General features: G+C 47.6%; 1 protein-coding gene across 4 annotated transcripts in view; it reads right to left on the reverse strand.

Annotated features, from left to right (window-relative positions):
* Window positions 1–22636, reverse strand: part of Asap1 (ArfGAP with SH3 domain, ankyrin repeat and PH domain 1) — a 286462-nt gene extending 263826 nt beyond the window's left edge. For 2 of the 4 annotated variants that reach the window (XM_057791274.1, XM_057791272.1), the window contains exon 1: window positions 22138–22636. The gene's annotated coding sequence lies outside the window, so the exon portion shown is untranslated. The remainder of the gene's footprint in view (window positions 1–22137) is intronic. The other 2 variants (XM_057791275.1, XM_057791273.1) reach the window with 1 other exon arrangement.
* Between the last annotated feature and the right edge of the window lie 604 nt (window positions 22637–23240).

Raw genomic sequence — 23240 nt, forward strand, 5'->3', positions numbered from 1 at the left:
CCCTTAGCTGAACTCTGAACTCACAGAGGGGCTCCCTATCCTCTGGTAGCAAAACATCATAGTTAACAAGAAGCCCCAACAGGAGATGGGAGGGAGGGGGAAGGCTGAAGATCATCTTCCACGTTTAGCCCAAGTCTCAGCTCTGTCCAGGGCTCCACCATTTTCATATTTTCACAATTCTGTCAGCCATTCCCTCTCTGCCCCTCAAAATCACACATCCACTGGAACCCCTTGGCTGTCACTCTGGAGGTTGCACTGCCCCATGCCTGCCCACACCTTCCTAAAGGCTCCTTGATGTGCCCAGCAAGCACAGGAGAAGCAGCTCAAAGACACGAGTCATTAGGGACCTGCAAGCAAAACCACAGTGACACACCACTTCACATCCATTAGGACAGCCACAGACAAGACCATGGCCAAACAGCAAGTCTCGGCAAAGGTCTGTTGACTAGTGGGAATGTAAAATCACTCAGCCACTTTACAAAGGTTTGACAGCTCCTCAAAGGTTAAAAATAGTTGCCTGATGACTGAGCCATTCCATCCCGGGCGTACGTCCCAAGGAATTGAAAACATGAACTCAAATAAACACTTGTAAACGAATGTTCATAGCAGCACTTGCCATGACAGCCAAAAAGTAGCAACAGCTTAGATGTCCATCAACTGGTAAATGAATAAACATTGAAATCTACCCATACAATGGAATTATTGAACTATAAAAAGGAATGAAGGGGACACGGTGATTCAAGGCAGTCAAGGTTACTTAGCAGGAACCTATCTCACAGAAATAAACCAAAACAAACATTCAAACAAAAGGAATTTTGGCACATGCTATACCATTGAGTAGATCTTTAAAATGTTAATACTAAAAGGGGCTAAATGAAACCTTACATGGACAGTTCTGTACACGTGAACCATGCAGCCAAGGTGCATTCGTAGGGATGGGAAGGCAACTGGTGGAAGAAGAGGGGGGAATCTTGGGACACGTTGACTGAGATCATGGCTTCCTTTAGGGTGATGGAAACATCTTGAAACTATACAGAAATGATAGTCACTTCTTATGAATGGACTCAATCTCACTGAACTGTATGTTTCCACAAGATTAATGGTTACTTTTATGTCGCGTCTACATCAGTTGTGTATGTATCGTGCCAACCCTTTATGAAGCCATCCTAATTCAAGAGAGTTTTGTTTCCTGCTGGAACAAAACAGCCTATTGCCTGGCCTTTGGAATTACAGTTGTGACCCGGGATACTTCCCTCCTGTCTCCTTTAAGCCAACCTCGTTCCTTGAAACCAAAAGCTTCTGAATGGACAGTACCCTCAATGGCTTCCCTACAGTGTGACTTCTGAGTCTTTACTTCTTCATCAGCTCAGCAAACAGAGCTAAGAATACCTATTTTGTTAGGTTGGTTTCAGATTATTACTACAACTCCTATGAGACTATTAGGTGGAGTCCCAAGGGTGACTTCATTCATTCCTTGTAACATAAATTATGATTCTCTCTCAGTGGCAATATTATCCATCTGGTAGAACTGGTGTTGGGCTCAGGTCAACAGGAATGGCGGCTGCGTCACCAGCTTGCTGGAACCGAAACTTGAAGCCCTCAACTGTGACCTTGGGAGAAATGCTGCTCAGGGATTTAGTTCATGCACCTATGAAGGAGGAACAATTATAAGTAAGGATGGGGCACATCTAGGACATGTAAGCTGTTACTGTCATTGTCATTGAACGTAAATACAGGGCCTAGTCACAGACAAAGTTCAAGTTTACTTTGTCCATGGCCTCCCTCTTTCCTTCCCACCCTTAACAGCTTGTGAAGTGTCCTCATCACCAAGTAGCATCATAGTGTCTTGGATCAGGCAAGACTTCAGCTCCTCTAGACAAGGAGTTGGACAGCTATGGACCTGATCACAAGCATCACTTCCAAGGACTTCTGCTTCTCCACACCAAACATCCCCACTCTTTCATTATGAATGGACTCAATGACCAGGTCTTAACTCACTAGGTTTTACAGGCAACTAAGTGTCCTGGGCCATCACCAGACTGCATTTCTCTGACTCCTTTGAAACTGAAGGTGATAATGGGTCAGAGTTCTAGCTAGGAAGGAGGGTGGAAACAGTGTAAGTCATGAACAGGCTTTTAAGAAGTGGATGTGTCTCCTCCAGCTCTTCCTTCTCTGCCAAGGAATGAACAATAATGAGAAGCTTTAGGGCCACAAAAGCAGAAGAGGCCTACATTCGAGTATGACCACTAAAGGAATCAGAAACACCCATTTTGAAGAAGAATTAAAAATAACCTCACACTTTATAAACACCGAAGGGACTATCTGTTGCTTTATCACTATGGCACCATGTTAGCTGACTGAAGTGAATTTCATGAGTGTCTTCCCAAATACTGTGTCTGAAGGCCTACCAATGTCAGAACCTGCAGCATCAAATACAGAGCAATAGGATTTGCTCTGACAAGGCCACAGAATACTAAGGGAGACAGAAGAATCATGAACAAGAACATTCATGGTAGTGTGTCAGACATCTGAAGGAAAGCTTGGCCAAGGAAGGTGCACTGAGCAACAGACAGAGTGAGGTCCACTCTGTAGGAACCAGGATGGTCAGAAACAGCTCCCATCAGGTCAGACATCCTTCCCCCTCATCTCAAGCAGACCAATATGAAAGGCATTCGGGACAGTGGGGATGAACCTGAGAGCGGAGGTGGAGGTCTGACATGGAAGACCATGAAGGGATGGTGCACCAGCTGCAGGGTGGAGAAAGGGAAGAAAGAAGAAGAAGCCGAGGAGCAAGGTGAGGCAAAGTCATCGACAGACACCTGTGGGAGTTCAAGGGCATGTGACTGTGTCAAAGAAAACAGCTGAATGATTGGAGCCAGCGCATCCCAACGAAGGCCTGTCTGAGGACGCCATTGGACAGTCTTTTCCCAGCTGCTGCTCTCTGACCTATGTGATTCCCACAGGGAATTTTCCTGTCCCCTTCCTGATCTGGGCTTCTCCGCTGCCCCTCCTAAACTCTGTCCAGACTCACTCCATGGCCCTTAGAAACACAGCTCTCCCCCTAAAGCCTCTGCCTTCCTTTCTCTCTATGTCCTCACAGCTCTCGTCCATGAGTCAGCGTCCCAGGGAGGAAGGACACTACCCTGAAGAAATTGTGGTAACTGACTGTCACGATGTCAAGTCACACAAAAATGCCTAGAGCTAGGGAGTGAAGGAGAGAGCTGGAGGCACGGGTCCTGGGTTTGAATAAGCCTTTACCTTTGATGTGGGGATTTTAACATTTACTACAAAGGTTCAAGCCTAGTTTCTCCAAAATGGCTTCTTTCCATTATTCTTAATCAAAAAAAAAAAAAAAAAGTAATAATAAAATGGAGTCTCTACTTCCCCACAGCCACTCTCTAGATGAGGATACTGAGGGCCTCGGAGGGTGAATAAGCAGCTTGAGCTCACAGCTAATAGCAAAGTCTGTTCTAGAAGCCACCTCTATGCAAAACTACAGTAGCCAGCAGTAGAACTAAATTGCTCCAACTGGCTCGGGTCTGTTTACAAGCGTGATTGAAATCCATGCATACATACATATACTACTTCCTACGAAATTATGTATTAAATTCAAAATGCAAATAAAATAAAACTTATCTTTGGCCTATCCACTCTACAAAGAAAAGTGTAACTGATTTGCCCAGGACTGACAAGGATTTGAAGATGTATGTACCCTTAAGACCCTGCTCTAAAAACACGAGCTGGACATCTTCCCTGAATAGCAACTTAGAAGCATGCATCACACGTGAAGCTGTGCCTACTCTTTGGTCCATCAATTCCACCTCCAACAACTCATCAGAAGTAAGCTTTTAGACAAGTATATAAGTGGGAAAAAAAAGTAAAGAGCCTGTACAGCCATCATAAAGAGTATTTGAGGATGGGGACTCAAGTTTGTAATCTCAGCACTCAGGAAGAAGCAAGGATGTCAGGAGTTGGAAATCATCCCGTGACCCAGAAGACCCTGTTTCAAACAATAAACGGCAGGAATAAGCAGGATCTGAGGTATAAGTGAAGGGTTGTTTATCGTCTTCTATCATTACGGCCATGCATTCTCCGATCTGCATAGCCAACCCAACTGAGCAATGTCTACAGACACTGTTTTGATCTCTCTAGATCTCCAGTTCGGGAAGTCTAACGTCCCTTTTGCAGCCTGCCAGTCAAGCAGCCGAGTGTCCCCTCTCCTGCCAGTCGCATACATGTCTCTGCCATACCAACAAGCCCTGGAGAGCACTCCACTCTCTAAGAGCCCTTCAACATGGCTGACTCAGACCACACACATCTCTGTATTTGCTCTTCCCTTCAAAGCGCCCAGGGCCCACCTCGTAGCCAGAGGATTTTTAACAAGGTAATCTTTCCAGGGATGTGCTGGGATCAGCACTGACACTGTCTGGGAACGATGCCATGTCGTGCTCAGCAGGTGATGAAAGGGACCAGGTGGATTCGCTCAGTCACTTCCTAAAGACCTAGCAGGTGGTGGGCACTGGATGAAAGAGTGAAGCCTCACAGAGACCACGGGCCAGCAGGGGGAAGGGACAGTGACACAGCAACATGGCAGATGTTTTCATGAGGTCCAAATTCTATCTTAGGGATTTGGCAAACGGCAGCCTGATCATCACATAATAAACAGTAAGAATGCTGTCATCAGTGCCTCACTCTAAGCCAGGTGTAAGAATAGGTAAGGAAGAAGACAAGGGACCACCGGGCAGAGCAGAACGGCAGAGGAGCAGGGGAGGGATCATTTCTGCTGGCCAGGTAGAGGAGAAACAGCTTTGCTGTTCAAAGGGCCTTTTTTTAAGCCATCCTGACCACAAAAGCCAGTTTCTTCTGCTTTACCAGCTTCTCCATGGTAATCTCAAAAACTAGAGAACAATAGGAACTTGGGAGTTTTCCATCCAGGCCTTCTAGAAGCGTCCCCAGGTACACAAACTCTCTTGATACTGGTGACACCTTTGCCCCACTATTGCTGAGGAATAATCCTTTAGTACACTGTGAAGATGGGTTGCTCTCATTGGCTGACGGCTAGCCAGGATTTGGGGGGCAGAGAGAATGCTGGGAAGAAGGGAGGAGTCAGAGGTGACGCCATGAGACGCAAAGCAGAGCAAGCAGAATGGGAAGTGCGTACATGAAGTCGACGAGCCTCAGGGCAGCATACACATGAATAGAAATGGGCTAATTTAAGTTCTAAGAGCTAGCTAAAAACAAGCTTAAGCTACAGGCTGAGCACTTATAATTAATATGAAGTCTCCCTGTGGTTATTTGGAGTGGCTGATGGGACAGAAAAGTCTACCCATACACCACAAAATGAAAACCTTTCCAATTCTGTTCACGTCTCTGCCTCTAACATCTGGATTTTGCACACTGCCACGCCCTTTCTTAGTGCCCTGTGTCTGGCTGGAGCTGGCAGAGAATGGGCAGCTTTATCCAGAGTCTTCCAGAGGCCATGCAAGTTTTCTTTCAGCTGGCTCCCAAATATTCTGCAGTGGATGTCAGGGGCAAGGATAGAAAGAGAGAAAAGTGAGTCCCAGAGAAAGGAAGTTGTCCATGGTCACAAAGCAAGGGAAAGACTCGGTTTGCCAGTCAGGCTTCCGATGGCTAGATCTATGTTCTTTGTTCCGCAGCACATTGTCTCCAGGACAGAAAAAGGCTCACATGGTTACTCTTCCATCATCTAAAAATATGTGTTTGGGGGCTGGGAAGCAGGCTCAGCCAGCAACATGCCTGCTGGGCAAGCTTTAGGGCCCGAGTTTAAACCATAAAACCCATGTGAAAAGTTGGGTTTAGTGGCCCGTATCCGAAATCCTGGCACTGGGCAGGTGTAGACAGATGAATCAGTGGAGTTTGCTGGATGCTGGTCAGCCAGTATAACTAAGCAGTAAATAACACTGCCTCAAAACAAACAAAAATAAATAAATAAAGGTAGAACAGAGGAAGACACAGTGACATTGACCTCTGACTTCCCCACCACATGTGCACAAACACAAAATGCATACTGCAAAACACATTAAAAGGGGAAATAGACAAAATCAGTATTCTTTCCATTGAGATCCTGTGTTCTCCCAATGTGCCTGCAAAGAGAGCCCAAAGGGTGCAGCGCAGCCCCAGCAGAAGGCTTCTCGACAGTATAGTTCACAGCTGAGGTAGGGGATAACCACCACCAATTTCATCCCCAGTGTCCGCACACACTGGTTCTGGTGACTTTCCTGTACCCAGGCAGTCTTTGCCCTCCTTGACCACAAAACACCTTTCACTCCTAGTCAAAAGCCATTGTCTCTAGGAAACTTGGTATTTCTCTTTCAAGACTCCCACAGCACATCAGAAGTCACCTGGCCTTGTAAGCAGTTCACATGCCCTAACCCTGCAGGCTAGGTGATACAGATGTCTTCCCTCCTCCTAAAACATTCAGAAAGTTAATGCTAAGTGTTTCCAATGCACAGCGTCTACAGAAATACCAGCGTCTACAGAAATTAGTGGCACACGTCAGCTGCAGTTAGACACGTGATCACTTTCTTGTGCCTAGGCCAGATGCCCAGTCATCATGACCATTTTTCACATAACCATGGCCATGGCTGTCTTCATCACCATCATCATTGTCATCATGAATGATTGCTGTCTTCATTGTTATGGTTGTCCTCAGCACCTTCAGCAGAAGCAACATTGCCATCACCACCATCATTGTCACTGTCATCGCCACCACCGTCACCGTCCCCAACATCACTACCACATCATCACCACTGTCATCACCATATTAGTTCTCTAATGGACCATAATAAATCACCAACAATTGGATGTTTTAAAGCAACAAAAAATGCATTCCTTCATAATTCTAGAGGCCAGAATTCCAAAACCAAGATGTGGGCAGGGCCATGATCTCTTTGACGCCCTTAGGAGGGAAACTTCCCTTCTTTTTTTCCTACTTTGTGACAGCTACCAGAAGTCTTAGCTGAGAGTCACATCACCCCAGCATCTGATGCATGCCCGAGGATTCCTTTTCCTCGTCTTCTCCAAGGCTCTTTCTCTTCTCCCTTCCACCCCTTCCCAGTCATACCATCCGATTAAACTCAGTGTCTTAGGTAGGGTTTCTACTGCTGTGATAAAAAACACCATGACCAAAAGCAACTTGGGAAGAAAAGGATTTATTCCATTTATAATTCCAGGTGCAGTTCATCACTGAGGGAAGTAAGGGCAAGAGCCTGGAGGCAGGAGCTGAAGCAGACGCTATGGAGGAAGGTTGCTGCCCAGTTTGCTCTTTCTGATTTGCTCAGTTTGTCTTCCAATACACTTCAGGACCAACTCACCAAGGGGAAGCACAACCTACAATGGGCTGGGCTCTCCCACGTCAGCATTAATTATGAATATACACTACAGGTTGATCCTATGGAGGCATTTTCTCAATTGTGGGCTCCCTCCTCTCTGATAACTCTAACTTGCATAGAGTTTATGGACAGATGGATGGAAGAAAGGAGATAGGGAGGGAGGGAGGGAGGGAAGGAGGGAGGGAGGGAGGGAGGGAGGGAGGGAGGGAGGGAGGGAGGGAGGGAGGGAAGGAAGGGGATAGGGAAATAGGGAGGGAGGAAGGGAGGGAGGGAGGAAGGAAGGAAGAATCCAGCACACTTGATGAATTCATTTTACTTGATTGAATTTATTTCTCAATAATTTACAATCCAAGGTTCTAGAGATTAGGACTTTAAAACTACATTTTTGGAGGGCTATGACTCACTCAACCTGCAACAATCATTCCCACTCTCATGAAGGCAGCTACCATTTCCCCTTCTCCTGGTCCCCAGGTACCAGTGGTCTCCACGCACCTCTTCAGAGCGCTCTGGCCACAGTCTCAAGAGCAGAAGTCTGATTTCTCTCCATTTGAAAGGAAACAAAACTGAAGCTCAGAAAGGCCTCAAACTTTCTTCAGGTCATCAAATCACCAAACAGAGCTGGGCTGAGACTCAGGGGAGCCCAGCCATCTACCACTTAAGAAGCTTTGCTGCTGCTGCTTGCTCTGCTGACACTGGCTGCTACCTGCAAATGCCTCCCATGGTTCCTTTCCTCATACTGGAAGTTGAAGACATCCACAGTGAACTTGAACTCGAAACCCAACTGACTTGAAACCCATTCCAAGATGAGAACATCCCACACATTCATGTCCTGTCCACTAAGATGCTTTAGGAAGAAAAAGACTTCAAAGAGCAACATCTGTCTATTTCACCACCTAACTCGTGCACATCTGCTTATACAAGCACCCGCTTTTACTGTCTCCAGTGACAGCAGCCTCTGGGGACTCTCCCTTCTTCAGCATGACACACTAGGTACCAGGACCCAAGCAATCTGTCTCTAAGAGGTAGCACGTGATTGTCCGGTTACAAGTCCAGCGGCCACAGGAAGAGCACTGGACACAGGTTTGCCTTCCATTTCTATGTGAAAAGCCCTGAGCACCAGGGCACAAGTCCTTCTAGTCCTCAGCGACAAAGCACATGTTGCCAAACTCTAAGCTAAAGAGGAATAGAGAAAGAAGACATCATGAAAGACAAACGAGCCATCTGCAGCACTACGAAGATGAGAGCTCCGCTGAGTGCACGTTAAAGGTGCTGGGTCTGAAGCTGGTTAGACCCAACTGAGTCCTGTTTGCCTGACCTTCCCCCTCCCTAAGCATGGGAAAGAGACCAAAACTCATTAGGTGGGAAGGTGGCCCCCTCTGAAGCTTGAACCTCAACTAGCAGTCGGTGGTTTAAAGGATGAACTAAGAGGCAAACGGTGAGTTACGAAATGGCTGGGCAGTTTGTGGTAGCTACATGGGAGCCTGGCGCGGGAACTGTGGGGCAGACAGAGGGGCTGCACATTGGATGCTGAAGTCCACTTATTCCTTAGTGGTTAGATGCGCAGAAGAACAACAACAGAGAAAAAACAACGAGGGATGAGCGTTCTGCAAGTTGCCTTTCTTCTCACCCAAGGAAGCCGGAATGAATACCAGGAAAACCATGTCACAGCTCCAATTTTTGCCACAGGACCCTCAGAGCTACTAGTGTAGGTAGAGATGACAGGAAAGAAGAGAAGACACAGGCTTGCTTCCACTGGGGTCAGGAATAGTCCTCCCTGGGATGCAGATCAGGAAGCCACAAAGGCTACAGTCTTAGGTATTAGACACAGGCATGACGCTGTCTTACCGAGCCATGGCTTCCCTCCTCACATCCCCATCCAAACCGTCCACATGACATCCAACCTTGTTGCTTATCCAACCATTTCCCTCTCTCTTCCTACCCACACTCTACCAGGGAACCCTAACTGGTATTGTCTCTCCCACTTCTTGCCCTCACTCCCCCGATCCATGCAATCCCATACCCAGTGTCTTCATTCCAATGGCGATTCTGCAGTTCTTACACTATAAGCCCTCAGTATCATCAAGACAAACATGAAGCTTCAGGATGTGGCTCCTGCCATCCCCTCCAACCCCAAGGGAGCCTACTCAAAACATCAGAAGGATACAGTCATCCTACATCCCTCACAGTCTCTAGGACAAACCATCAATTTCTACCATCAATATTCTTACAACTAGATGCCCCTTCCCTTCCTTCTGCTCCTTCCTAGCCAGTTCCCTATTACTGTTAAAGATTTAGCTCAAGGACTAGAGAGATTGCTCAGCACTTATGGGCTGCTTAAGCATAACTGGGATCCCAGCATTCATGAAACAAGCTGGAAATGGTTCTATGCAGATATACACCTTTACTCCGGCACTTAGCGGAACAGAGATGGGAGAATTGATGGAAGTTGCTGGCTGCCAGCCTACATGAAGGGGAAAAAAGTAAGTTCTGGGTTCAGTGAGAGACCCTGCCTCAAAGGAATAAAGAATGAATGAAACAATATGATACCTGATGCCCTGTTTTGGCCTCCATATGTGAAGAGGTAGGTGCAGCCAGATACTTGCGTGTGCAAATGATACATCTCTCTCTTACTCACACACACAATACCTAGCGAAACATAATACCTAGCAATGATTCTCTGACCTTCCCTACAGGGCAGACCCAGATGCCTTTTTATAAGCATCCCACGGTACTGTATGTGCCTGCATGATAGCACAAAGCACACTGATCACTGCTCTCTGTGCATGCATGTCTGCATTGACATGGAGGTCTCAGATGGTCAGAGATGGAGCTAATGCACAACACAACAGACGTACCCAGTCGGCACTTAATAAAGAAAGAGGTAGGGGAGAAAGAGAGGGACGGGGTGTCAAGTGTTATGGTACTCAAGAAGATAACTGCAGGCAGAAGGGTCTGAGAAGGCGGTGCAGAGAAAGCACATTTGAGTCATCCTCAGAGAGAAAGCAGCATCTGGGGAAGGCAAAGGGAGGGAAAGGAAAATTCAAGTGGAAAAGCAAAGGAGTGAAGACGTAGATGTACACAGCGCAGTGGAGACCTGCAGAGTGGCAGCCGCAAGTTAAGTGAAAGACGAGACCTAAATGTCATATGACATGGCTAGCCATCAAGTTGTTAAGCTTTTCTTTTGTTTTTGTTTTTTGTTTGTTTTTTCAAGACAGGGTTTCTCTGCGGCTTTGAAGCCTGTCCTGGAACTTGTTCTTGTAGACCAGGCTGGCCTGAACTCACAGTGAACTCACAGTGGCCTGCCTCTACCTCTCAAGTGTTGGGATTAAAAGCAGGAGCCACCACAGCTCAGCTTAGTTTGGGGTTTTGTTTTGTTTGTTTTGAGACAGGATTTCACTATATAATCCTGGTTGGCCTTGAAATCATAGAGATCCATCTGTCCCTGCTTTTCAAATGCAGGAAATAAAGGCATGCATCAGCATACCCAACTGATTAAGATTTTTTTTTGGAGTGGGGTGCTAACGGAGCAGATTATTATATATATTATATATTATATATAAAATGAGCATAATATTTAGTGTCTCATTCTTTCCATCCTTCTGCTTTGACATCTTCGAAATGTTCTCCCTAAGTTAAGTACCATTCTCATTGTCCCAATGGCTGCATGAAACAGTTCATGGTAACACAAATTTGTTGGTTTGTTTTGTTTGTGACTGGCCTTAAGATCACTGTGTAGACAAGAACGACCTCAAACTCCTTATCCTCTACGCTCCATCTTCCAGTGCTAAGAGTACAAGCATGCTCCACTAGACCAAGTTGGAGAATGACCACTGGGTTTCATGCATGTCAAGGGGCGCTCTACCGACTGAGTTAGCCCCAGTCCTAAATTTCTTTTTTAAGAAATCCCACATCTTGCCAATTTGTCATCATAAGGCATTGGCCAGAATTAAAAAATAAGCCCGTGCCTAATCCAATCATTGCCAAGAGGATAAGACCATGGTGATGACTGGCGCTTCCCTCACCTCCTGAATAGTCCCTGGAATGTGACTTTTGAAGACCAGTGTTCTGTCAGCAAGAAAGAAGGAGAAATGATATCGAGCATGTGCTGGCGTCTGCTCCGCAGTCCCACTTACTTACCTCCATGACATCTGCATCCATGTTTTGAGACTTTGGGGACAGTTAATATTAAACTGCCAGCTCAACAAGAGCTACAGTTTTCTAGTCATGTCATTGAGGGAGTTTCTATTTTAAGTTAACTTAGGTGAGAAAACAGACACTAAATTTGGACAGAACCATTCCATGGGCTACAGAAAATGAGCTGAACATTCCTCTCTCTGAGCATTCGCCTCTCTCTGTGTAGTGACTATGTACCCACGTGATCAGCGACATCAAAGCTCCTGTGTTGCTTTCCTGGCTCGAGTGGACTGTCCCTTCAAAGTATAACCTAAATCGTTACTTATTTCTTTGTTTGTTTCGAGACAGGGTTTCTCTGTGTAACAGTAGACCAGGCTGGCCTTAAGCTCACAGAGATCTGCCTGCCTCTGCCTCCTGAGTGTTGGGATTAAAGCAGTTACTTATTTCTCCTCAAGCACTGCTTACAGCAACAGGAACGCTAATTAATACAAGTTTCACTACTACAGCCGAATGCTTGACTCTGGGAACATACAAAAGGTATATGAAGCTCTTCAGTTTTGAGAAGTCCAGAAAACATGACACTTGTATCAGCACGTTTCTGGTGAGGGCCTTATGGTGGGTGGCACATGCTGGCTGGCAACGGTGACAGCATGTGTCAGAGCAAGCACTCACATTTCTGAGCCAGGAGGCAGAGATAACTGGGTGGAACCAGGCTGGCTCCCTTTGTAACGACCCTCTTGAGGCATGGCAGAAGTACCTTCTCAGGGTAGCTCCCCATCCCATCCTCCTACCCTCACCCCACCTATTGCCCCCACAACCTCCCCGCCTCCTAAAAGTCCCACCGCCTCTCAAAAACACCACCCAGAGGCTCAGACCCTGGGGTACACAATTAAAGCACATCCAAGCCACCACAGCACACAGTGCAGTGTACAGAGATCCCACACCTCCACCCCTCTGCCAGGCTATTTTAGGCCTGAGGAAGTAACTGTCCTAGGAGAGGAAGCTTGCTAAAGGCTATTACGGGAAGGTCTCTAAAGACGCTGCTGTTTGAGTTTCCACATGAAGAGTTCCATGATAGTGGGGGGGACAGGAAACGGCAGGGACAACTGAATTCCAGAGGCAGTCCTGAAGAGGTTTACCTTTTTCCTTGAGCAAATAATGCTACACTTAGACCTTTTCCAAGATACCCGGCATACCCCTGCCACAGGATTTGACCCACTGTCTCTCAGACTGGACTCTTCTTCTTCACTGGCCACTAATAGAAATGCTACCCCAAGCTCAGGTGGCACCTCTCCCTTACCAAGATCTCCCTGGAACGACATCTCGGGCCCTGTAAACTCAGGGCCGCTTTCTGCCAGTTCTTCTGTGGGGAGGGGGGAGGGACCTAGATCCAACATTACATTACACTTTTCTCTTCACCTGCATGACAAGTACTTGGGTACATAGCTTCTAATCTGCCATCAGCAATCCTAATCTGGCACAAAGCAAAACACGCAGGAAAACTCTTCAAACTGATTGAGCTTCCCCATGCTTCCTTCCCCAATGGATCGTGCAAATGAAGACTCCTGTCTCACTTTTGTCTTGAGCCAATCATGTGCCCAGAGCTCAGGCACTTTCCTTATATAGTGCGTATTTAACACCGAAAAAAAAAATCTGTGAGATTTCTCACTATTTACAGGAAAGGAAATGAAAGCTAAGGGAGGCGATGAGAAAGAGTAAGGATGGCCCCTACAGGGTCATATGAGGAATCAGGACATGATTCACATCTTTCTTCAAAGGCAGGACCGTCTCTTACAGTGTGTAGGTGGGTACCAAGTTCAGATGGCCTTGCCTGAAGTCTTGCCACCTCCTACCCATATGACCTTGAGGAAGCTAGCACGTCTCAGTTATCCTGTGTGTGCAACAAGGGTGATGAACACCTTATCTCTTCAAATGGTTATGATGGAGAGTGGAAGTTACAGAGAGAAACTGCTCAGGGCACTGGCAGACAAACCTACACACACACACACACACACACACACGGAATAATATCTATCATCATTGCCTCCAAGTCCGGGGCTTCCCGTGGCATGATGAAAAATGTTGGGGTCCACTCGCCCAATCACCTTAGGCAAGAATAATGGCCTGCCCAAAGGACAGGCCATTTAAACACATATGAAGAGCACCACTCAGAGGAGCAGGCTAAGAGAACAGGGGGTCAAAGCTCACTAAATGCAGTGATCCCACCCGTAATAGCTCTTGGTGGCAGGACATCACTCATTTGCAGAATCCCCATGGAGGCTGTGGAGGAAGTACGCCCCAAGAGCTAGCTCAGCTCCCCCAAACCCAACTGCTCACAGTACATCGGAGAGTGGCCCTTATTTGATTGAACAAGCTCTGAAACTAACCAATGAAGACCCACTCTGCCCATTTCCGCTGCCCCACCATAATCTGGCAGGGAAGGTGGATCCAGGAACGAGCTACTGTTCTGAGTCAGTATCAACCCCTAGACCAGTCTTAATTTAGTAAGCTTTTATACTCTTATGCCCTTTTTATATCTTCTGTCTCTCCCCTCCCCTGCTTCTTCTTCAGAGACAGTTTCATTCCTCACCACTACTAGGCAATGCTAAACACTGACGGTCACAGGGTCCCTGAACCAGGTTCCCTCCTTAACCGGAAGTAAGTACCGACAGCAGATGAACCTAAGAGCAAGCTCAGTAAATACTTGCCATCTGGGGGCTGGAGAGATGGCTCAGAGGTTAAGAGCATTGCCTGCTCTGCCAAAGATCCTGAGTTCAATTCCCAGCAACCACCTGGTGGCTCACAACCATTTGTAATGGGGTCTGGTGCCCTCTTCTGGCCTGCAGGCATAGACACAGAGTATTGTATACATAATAAAAAAATAAATAAATATAAAAAAATGCTTGCCATCTAAATTCAACCCTTTTTTCTTTTGATATAGGTTTGCATGGAGCCCAGGCTATCTTCATACTTGCTATGTAGCTGAAGATGATCGCGAACTGCTCCTGCTTCGACCACCCAATGACAATACATGCGTACATCATCACACCGAGTTTATGGAGTATTGCAGATTTAACCCGGAGCTTTACCCATGCTAGAAAAACATCCTGCCCACGGCATCCCACCCCTGACGCCAACCGTTCATTGCTAATGTGCTCATATAGACCCTGACTCTTTTTTCTCAGAATGAAAGTTTTTACATCTTTGTGAATGTTCTTTCTTCTCCAGTCCTCTTAAGAAGCCTGAATGATCTAAGCCACCTGGTTCCAACTTGGTACCTACCAGAAGGAAGGAAAGCTGAGACCTCTTCACAAAGCCAAGACCCTGTAAAGGCCATGTCTTCTCTGAAGAGAGGGCCCAAGCGATTCTTTCCATCTGTCCAGAGAAGTGGCAAGAGAGCCTTAGGACAATGGTTCTCCACCTTCCTAATGCTGTGAGCCTTTAATACAGTTTCTCATGTTGTGGTGACCCCCCAACCATAAAATTATTTTCATTATAATTCATAACTGTAATTTTCCTTTTATGAATTGTAATATAAATATCTGATATATAGGATATCTGATATTCGACCCCTGTAAAAGGATTGTTCCACAGCACCCCCCTTCCCCAAATAGGTTACAACCCACAGGTTGAGAACCACTGCCTTAGGATCTGAAGCAAGGAATGAGGCACATGATTCCCATTGCAAATACTGAACACTCTGGGTATGGAAAGCTTCTTATACCAAGAGTCTAGTGATCAAAAGTTCATCCCAGAAGCTCTGGCAGAAATAGTCAAGGACTCAAGAAAGCTTTAGGGCTGCTGCAGAAGCAGAAAGCCACTGTGTAGAGAAAGACACTTCTGATACACAGGATAGGCGAGGTCCTCCTGGGGTACAAACCACCACATCCCCAAATCAAAACACACCACAAATAGGAGAAGTAGCTAATCCAGAGTGGGCATCTCAGGTCAGTCTGAAAGTGAATGTCGGCATGTTTGAAACGCTATAAAACAGATGAGAAGCCCTAAGGGAGGAGAAGGATCCAGGCTAAAAGACAAGGGTGATTTGAACAGAAAGCATTCTTTAGTTTGGGCCATCTCCCTAGCCCTTCAAGGATGACTTGGAAAAAAAACCAAAAAGAATTTCCAGAAGTGGCATGAACAGTCATTAAAACTGAAAACTTCAGGATGGAATATTCTACAAGTAAAGCAGCAGAGCTGGCCAGCATGAGCCTGTGGACCTGACTCTGCCTCCTTTCTGCTCAGTACCACACGGAACAATGGTGTCCCACCAATCCCCTTCAAAATGTTCTGGGAAAGACAACCCCGTGAGTAGTTTCCCTAAAGATGATGGCAACAAAGCCACTGTAGGGATCCCTCTCATGCTCTCCTTATGTTTTATCGGTCAAGTCTAGATAGTTAGTGCATATTAGAAGGGGCAGCTGGGTCAGGAGTGGAGCCCTGAGTCTACTGGTAACCATTCCCTCGGGCCATCCTGCTTCATTGACAGTCTCAGAACTCGGGACAACTACAAAGCCTGACGAAGCAACCTTTTTAGAGGGCCTCAGTGAAACGTGCACATGGGATATTCCACACATGCAGGATTTTATGAAGGCAGAGGGGCTCTGACCAAAACTTCATGCTAAGCTTCGACCAGGGAAGGGCGGGCATTCTCAGACCGGGTACAGTTGCCCTCTTGACTGTCCTGCCCATGGAGATCCACCGGAGTCTCCCTCTGCAGGACTCCTGCCATGCCTGGAGGAAGTGTGTGAGGTGTGCTCTTCTTCGCCCCAAACCAGACTCCAACTAGGCCCCTAGGCGAGGCTGAACCTGCTCGCTCCTGTCTTTCCAAGTGCACCTTCATACTTCCAGGCTGGAGGCAGAGGAAGAAGAGGAAACTCCAGAAATACTACGAGACTCCTGGAGTTCCTGGGGGAGGGGGAGGGGTATATCAGGGATGAAGGAGAGCCTCAGCTAGCCAAAAACTTGCATCCCGGCATGCTGGAGGCCAGAGGAGCTAATGTGGATCTCCAAAGTGCTTGCACGATCTCAGGAAAGTGTCTAGTTTCCAGGAGTATTTGGGACAGGAGCCCATTTTCTGTAACTGAATGCCTGCTGAAATCTGGTCCTAATTACCTTCTACCAGCAACGTGGCTGCACGACACATCATGACTGAGTCCCTTGCTTTCAGACAATAAGGCCACCTACCCATGCACCACTAGCAAGCTGGGTCCTCTGTGTTTCCCCTAAGGCTTCAGACATATTTGTCCTGATCTAACACAGGACCTTTTTTGACCCCTCTTGTGTCTTTGGGAACAGGGCTGGCGCCTGTTGCGAACACTAGCTATGACTTCGAAATCAAGGTTTTAGCTATTCGTGAAGTGCTGAGAAACAAGTCATAAACCAATTTTCAACGAGAGGAACAGTCCCCTGCCCTTAGGGAGGTTTTGGGGAGAGGGTGTGAGGATAGGTAAGCTGGGAGGACTCTCATGGCTGACAATTTAATTCACTGTTGAGGTGGAATAAGAAGGAAATCATCAGGTCAGGCCTAACTCCCCAAAGCAGAGTACAGAGGAAGGACTAAACATCCATCACTAGTGTCACAGGAAATGTCCCTGACCTGCCTAACTTGCTGGGTTAGCAACCTCTCCCCTGACCACCCGCAGCACCTCCCCTACCAACCCCAGAGGTATCCTGGGAACACGCTCAGTTACATGGCAAAAAGGACTGAGGGCTGAAGAAAGAAGCAATGTCATCATTAGCCCATCTTGTAAGGACAGTGGGGCTGGAGATGTTGACGCTTGCCTAGCAGGCTGAAGTCCCGGGTTCTAGCCACAGCACTCCATATTCATGGTGATGTACACTCATAATCCCAACTGTAATCCTCGAATTTATGAGACAGAAGCAGGAACATCAAAAGTCCAAGGTCAGCCTCAGCTTCATAGGGGGAAAACAAACCTAGGGACAACAGCTGAAATTACAGGCACAGCTCAAGGCAAACACTTAAAGGGAGCCGGGCGGTGGTGGCGCACGCCTTTAATCCCAGCACTCGGGAGGCAGAGGCAGGCAGATCTCTGTGAGTTCGAGACCAGCCTGGCCTACAAGAGCTAGTTCCAGGGCAGGAACCAAAAGCTACAGAGAAACCCTGTCTAGAAAAATCAAAAAAAAAAAAAAAAAAAAAAAAAAAAAAAAAACCCAACAAACCACTTAAAGGGGCCTTAAGAGTAGGAGAGATAATCTAAAGCATGAGTCAAGATGGCAGCAGGAAAACTAGCGTGGACATGGCTGACTTGGAGGGCATGAGCCCAAGCACACAGGGGGCTTCTAAGGCTGGAAAAAGAAGAAAAGAAAAGGAAAGTTCTCTTTAGAGCAGTGGTTCTCAGCCTTCCTAATGCTCGATCCCAAAGAGGTTGAGACCCTCAGGTTGAGAACTACCGCTCTAGGACTTCCATTGATTTGAGAACACCAAGGCAATTTGCAGACCTCCAGAGATTTAAGATGGTAAAATTCTGTCGGCTGGCCTATGCCATTTCTTTTATTACTGCAGCAACAGATAAACTAATATATTATCACTACCTTTACCTTAAAAAAAATACTATTTTTATTTACATGCTATCGCTCTAATCGATAAGAACCGCTGACATGTAAATGGATCTTACATTTTCTTTTAGTATTTTCTATGTCATCGGACCAGTCCAAATGTTTTATAGGCATAAGGTATGAAGAAAAGATAAGTTCAGAAGAGCAGGATGATTGAGGGTTCTCAAGGATCCAAGAGTGGTCCAGGAACTTAGAGGCATCTTTCAGAAGATAAAGACATGGATGATTTTAAAAGATAAATGGGAGAGCCAGTCAACAAGAGAGGAAGAATACACCAGGCATGGACTATCATAAAAGAGGCTCAGAGAAATGACCCAGCAGATGGATATCAATAAACACCCCAGGGGCTCAGCTTCAGGCTGACAACAATGTCTCCATCCTTGGCATTTTGTCTTCTCTCAGTTTAAGGTCTTGTGCCCTCCTATCCGCCTGAGACTTTCGTAGGGATGCCAGTCTCGGCACAGTCAGTACCCAGTTTTTTTCACCGCAAACCTAACTCCTTTTACATTCCCCCTTGTCTGCAATATGATGCTACCATTCCTCAAGCTGCCTGAGATAGATCCAAAGACTCAAGTTTGAGTCCTCTTCCCACCCCCAACCATCCCACATTATCTCTATATAATCCATCATGTATAAATTCTACTGCCAAGCCCTGACTGGGACCCACTAACTCCTTCTCACCTCCACTCTACCACTCTGGTCTATAGCACCACCGACTGACTTCCTGGAACAGCAAAAGGTGTCCTGATGCAGCTTTGCTGCATCTGCTCTTTGCTCTCTATGACCCACTCTTCATTAAGCAGTCTCTTAAAATGTCAGTAAGATTCAACTTCTAAGCCTCAACTCATTAATGCTCCCTTTACATTTGATGGGAGGATTTCCAAGCTGTGCTAACTCGGCTCTATCTCACTCTTCAACCCCACCTTTTACCGTTCTTCTCATTGCTCCTGACTCAGCTCACTTCCTGGAATACTTGGAGCCCTCCTGATTCCTACCCATCTCCTCGGAATGTCCTTCCCCCACATCTTCTCAGTCTAGCTACTTCTTTCTCTACTTTCCAACCTCAGGCTTTCCCTGGTAAACCAAGAGCCAACACTGTATTCCCATCCTCGGCTTCATTCTTTTGATTTCCTGGGAGAACTTACATCCTTCAAGTTCTCAGGCCTTAGAAGCTACCAGCTTCTTCCCAGATGCCTTTCTCCTCCAGTGCAATGCACGCTCCGGGAGGGTGGGGCCCCATCTCGCTCCTTCCAGTATTCAAGGAACTCCATGCAAGGCTTACTGTAGAGCCGGTGCTCGATACATGGTTGTGGAATTGATTAATTAAACAAAAGAATATAATCCCGACAATGAAAGATGGGTCTAAAAATAAGAGGCCTTGAGAACAGGGTGCTATTCATCTTTGCATGATCAGTACCTCCCACAATGGAGCCAGTTAGCAAATGTTTACTGGATACAAGAAAGAATGACTCAATCCAGATGAATCTGAGAAAGGCTGTCCTTTCTGGGAAAGGCTCCCAAGGAGTCCCCTCTCTAGGGAAACACTAGTGTGTGTGTGTGTGTGTGTGTGTGTGTGTGTGTGTGTGTGTCTGCATGCACATACCCATGAGCAAACACTGGGGTCAGACAGGGTCTCTCACTGTACCTAGAGAGTGCAGGCCAGCAAGCTCAGGCAATCACAGAGCTGAGTCAGGGTGCCTGGCTTTTTATACGAGTTCCAGAGATTTGAACTCAGATCTGTATGCTTGTACAGCCAACACTCTTCTCAGTGAAGCCATCTCCCCAAGGCTTCCTTGGTCCTTCTTAGGAGGAAACAAGTGCAGAGCATGCAAGTACTCAAAAAGTGCTCAATGTCACTGTCAGCATTGCTCATGCAGGAATCACATGGGCAGAATGCTAGCAAAGACCTCTGGGACCTACGCAAGACACACCAGTGAGAGAAAAAGAATAGGGGAAGAGACAGCGAAGAGGGGTAAGGAAGATCCTATCACACACAACTGAGACCGTAGTAGGGAAAATGCACCAACAGCACAGGTTAATAAGTGGGGAGTTCTCTTTTTCCTCTTGACCACAGCCACCTGGTACAACACGGAGCAGGCAGCTGGGAGGAGGGTCTGGACCAGGAGGGCTCAGTGAATGCACACATTCATCTCTGGGCCTGCAAGGCTTCCATTGGTTTTGAAAAATCTGGCTTGCTGTGGGTGGGGAGGACTGGAGAGGTGTAAGGAATTTCAATTTCCTTCGCCAAATGGCAAGCTTGTGAGAAAGTCCTTGCTCTCCGACATTATCACATACTAAAAATGAAAAGCCAGCCACTCAGTGTTCACGAGGAGGAAAATAGGTGGGCTGCCCAGCTCACAGCAAGAGGAGGATTCAAAAGTAAGACTCCAGAAAAATCTCACAGCACATTCTGTGTCAAGACACTGCCCTTTTGGAGCTTGGGAGTTTGTATGTTTTCAACAAAAAGGACAGAGTAGAGAAAAGCAGTCCCCTGTATAATAACTACAATTGTATATTTCAAATCTGTTTGATAGCTGGACCCCAAATTCACTTGCACCAGTGAACAGGAGAATATTTTTTTTAGCTTTTAAAACCAGCATACAAGGTACTAAAAATAATTATGCATTTTTCAATAGGGAAATTTAAAAAAACGCCTTATCACAAAATACGTTCTTTCAGATAACTGCGCATCTCAAAAACAGCCGCAATAACAGATAAGCGACCAAGAGAAGGTGCTAACGTGGCGAGAGTTGAAAGGCACAACCCCCAGCTGGTTCCTAGCTAGGAGATCATAATCTGACACAGACAGAGCGGCCCAGCCCTGGAGTTTCCAGAACTGGAAGCTAGCTGCTCCTGGTTAGGCCACCAAGTGGTCACGTGCCCTCTGACAAGCCAGGTAACCTGTTTGAACTGCTTCCATTCCAAGTGAACAAAAAGTGGAAACAGTTGTTTTCTGAGCTCCTTTTCTTCTCTACGGGACCACCCCTCACCCCCCACCCCGCCAATGGCCCTACACAGGGGTCTTTCAATGGCTCAGCGAGAAGACCTGGCCACTCAGGATACAACAGACGTGAAACGCTTAAAAATTAAATTCTGTGACTTACAGTCTCAAAACATTACTCAGCAATCCCGTACCAACGCTATCCCAGAATCAGTTCTGCTAAGACAACCTGATGGAGTAGATGAACAAAAAACAAAGTGGTCTTTTGGAACTGTACAGCTAAGACTAAGGTCAAGTTAAGGATGGTCTAGACTTGGCTAATCCTCTCCCTGATTTAAAAAAAAAAAAAAGAACCCGCCTTACGAATGCAGGAGATGATGGATCAAACAACAGAAAAGCAGATACTAGCGAGTTTCTTTTTTTCTTTCAAACTTACTGTTGCTCTCAAAAAGCAGCAGGTCCCCAAATGGTACAAGCGGAAAATACAAGGTACTTCTCAGCTCCCAAGTGGGATTACCAACCCCCTTCGATTTCTTTTGCTTTAAGTAAGTGGTCTGGGGCCTGCTTGGCAGCGCCATGTCCAGGCCGGGTCCCGCGGAACTTTCCTCCGCTGCGGCAGAGACAATGCGGCGGTGGGTGCCCGCGCCTTCAAGCTTGGCGGTGAGAGAGCCCCGGAGTACCGGGAAAGTGCCCGGGAGACGGAGAAGAGCGCCTCAGTGGGCCGGGAGATCGCCCGAGAAGAAAAGGAGAGAGCCCCAACCGGAGGGGAGAGTGCCCAGGAGGACCCGGAAAGCGCCCCCACGGACCGGGAGAACGTCCCCACGGACCGGGAGAGCGCCCCGGCGGCTGTCCGGACCTTGTCCAGGAACCGGAGCATTGCGCCTAAGGCGCATCCTCCCCTAACCCGGGTCGCCTCCGCAGAGCAGGAGAACGCGCTCAACAGAGCTGCGGATGCGGAGCCCCTGGATGGCCTGGCCAGCCCCGCAGAGCCGGCCGCGCGCCCCACACGCCCCCAGACCCCGGGGGTAGTGCACTCCTGGAGAACAGGGACATCCGGAGCCCGCAGGGGTGCGGGTAGCCGTGCAGCGCCCCACCGTGCCCGTCCCGCCGCCCCGTCGCATTGCCACTCACCGGGACCGGGCGGGCCGCTGGGCATTATTCCATCACGGGCGCGGCGGGGCCGGGCGAGGCGCGGGAGCCGAGCGCGGCGCAGGAAGGGGCGGGCGACCATGTGCCGAGGGGGAGGAGGCCGGCGACGCGAGCCTCTCGCTCGATCCCGCTCGGCGGCGGCGGGCGCGGGCTGCAGGAAATCCAAACACTTCGGCAGGAAATCGGAATCCTGACTAAGCACTCCGGGCCCGCGGCTGCCCCGCGCCGGGGGCTCCCGCCGCGTTTAACCCTTGGCCCGCCGGCACACTGCAGGGCGCCCGAGTAGGACACTACAGGGGATGCGTAGGGTGGGCCTCGTCCTTGCCCACAGAGGGCAGGGGTGGGGCTTGTCAGCAGAAAACCTTGGCCTTGAAGTGTGGCTTGCTAAAACTGAGATACCGGGAGAGGACCGTAGCCTCTCTTCCATCCTGCCGAGCACGGCTTTGCAATCTTTCCTGACTTCTCCCTGTCCACTTTTACCGGTTCCTTTCTGTCCATCTCTCTCTTTTTGCCCAGTGCCTGGAAGCAGAACCTTTGGGGTCAGGATAGCACAGGGATGATCTAGCTAGCATAAGGGGATTTCGATGTCTGAACCCAGGTTAGAGAATGGCCTTTTCCTTTCTCCTGCAAATGATACTTCCTTGAACCTCAGCTTCTCAAATAAAAAAAGGAGTGTTTGTAGACTTAATTTGGAAACCAGATGCTTAGACTGGCGCGTCGGAAACATCAATGATAGCCATGCTTGGCCTTAATATGGCAGTCTACAGACCTCAGGGGAAGAAGGTTTCTAACTTATAGGATATGTGTTCTGCGTATCTATGTGCCCTACACTGCTGGTGACAGGTCTGGACTTGGTGTATCGGTTTCCCCCTTATCGCTGAGTGATTTTTTTTTCCCCTTTGGGTCTTCCAGAAACTGTTGTCTGAGAAAAGGTCAGCGGCTGCACAGATCCCCTTCTGGTGAAATCTGAAACTCTCCAGGCCTCACAAAATTTGAGATTTTGTTCTTAACCAGAGGGCGGGGGACTCGTGGGAGGGCATGTTAATAAACCTTGAGATGCTCCAGGAGGTTTAGGAAAACCAGCC

The sequence above is a fragment of the Chionomys nivalis genome, chromosome 17 (assembly GCF_950005125.1).
Source record: "Chionomys nivalis chromosome 17, mChiNiv1.1, whole genome shotgun sequence".
Taxonomy (NCBI): Eukaryota; Metazoa; Chordata; class Mammalia; order Rodentia; family Cricetidae; genus Chionomys; species Chionomys nivalis.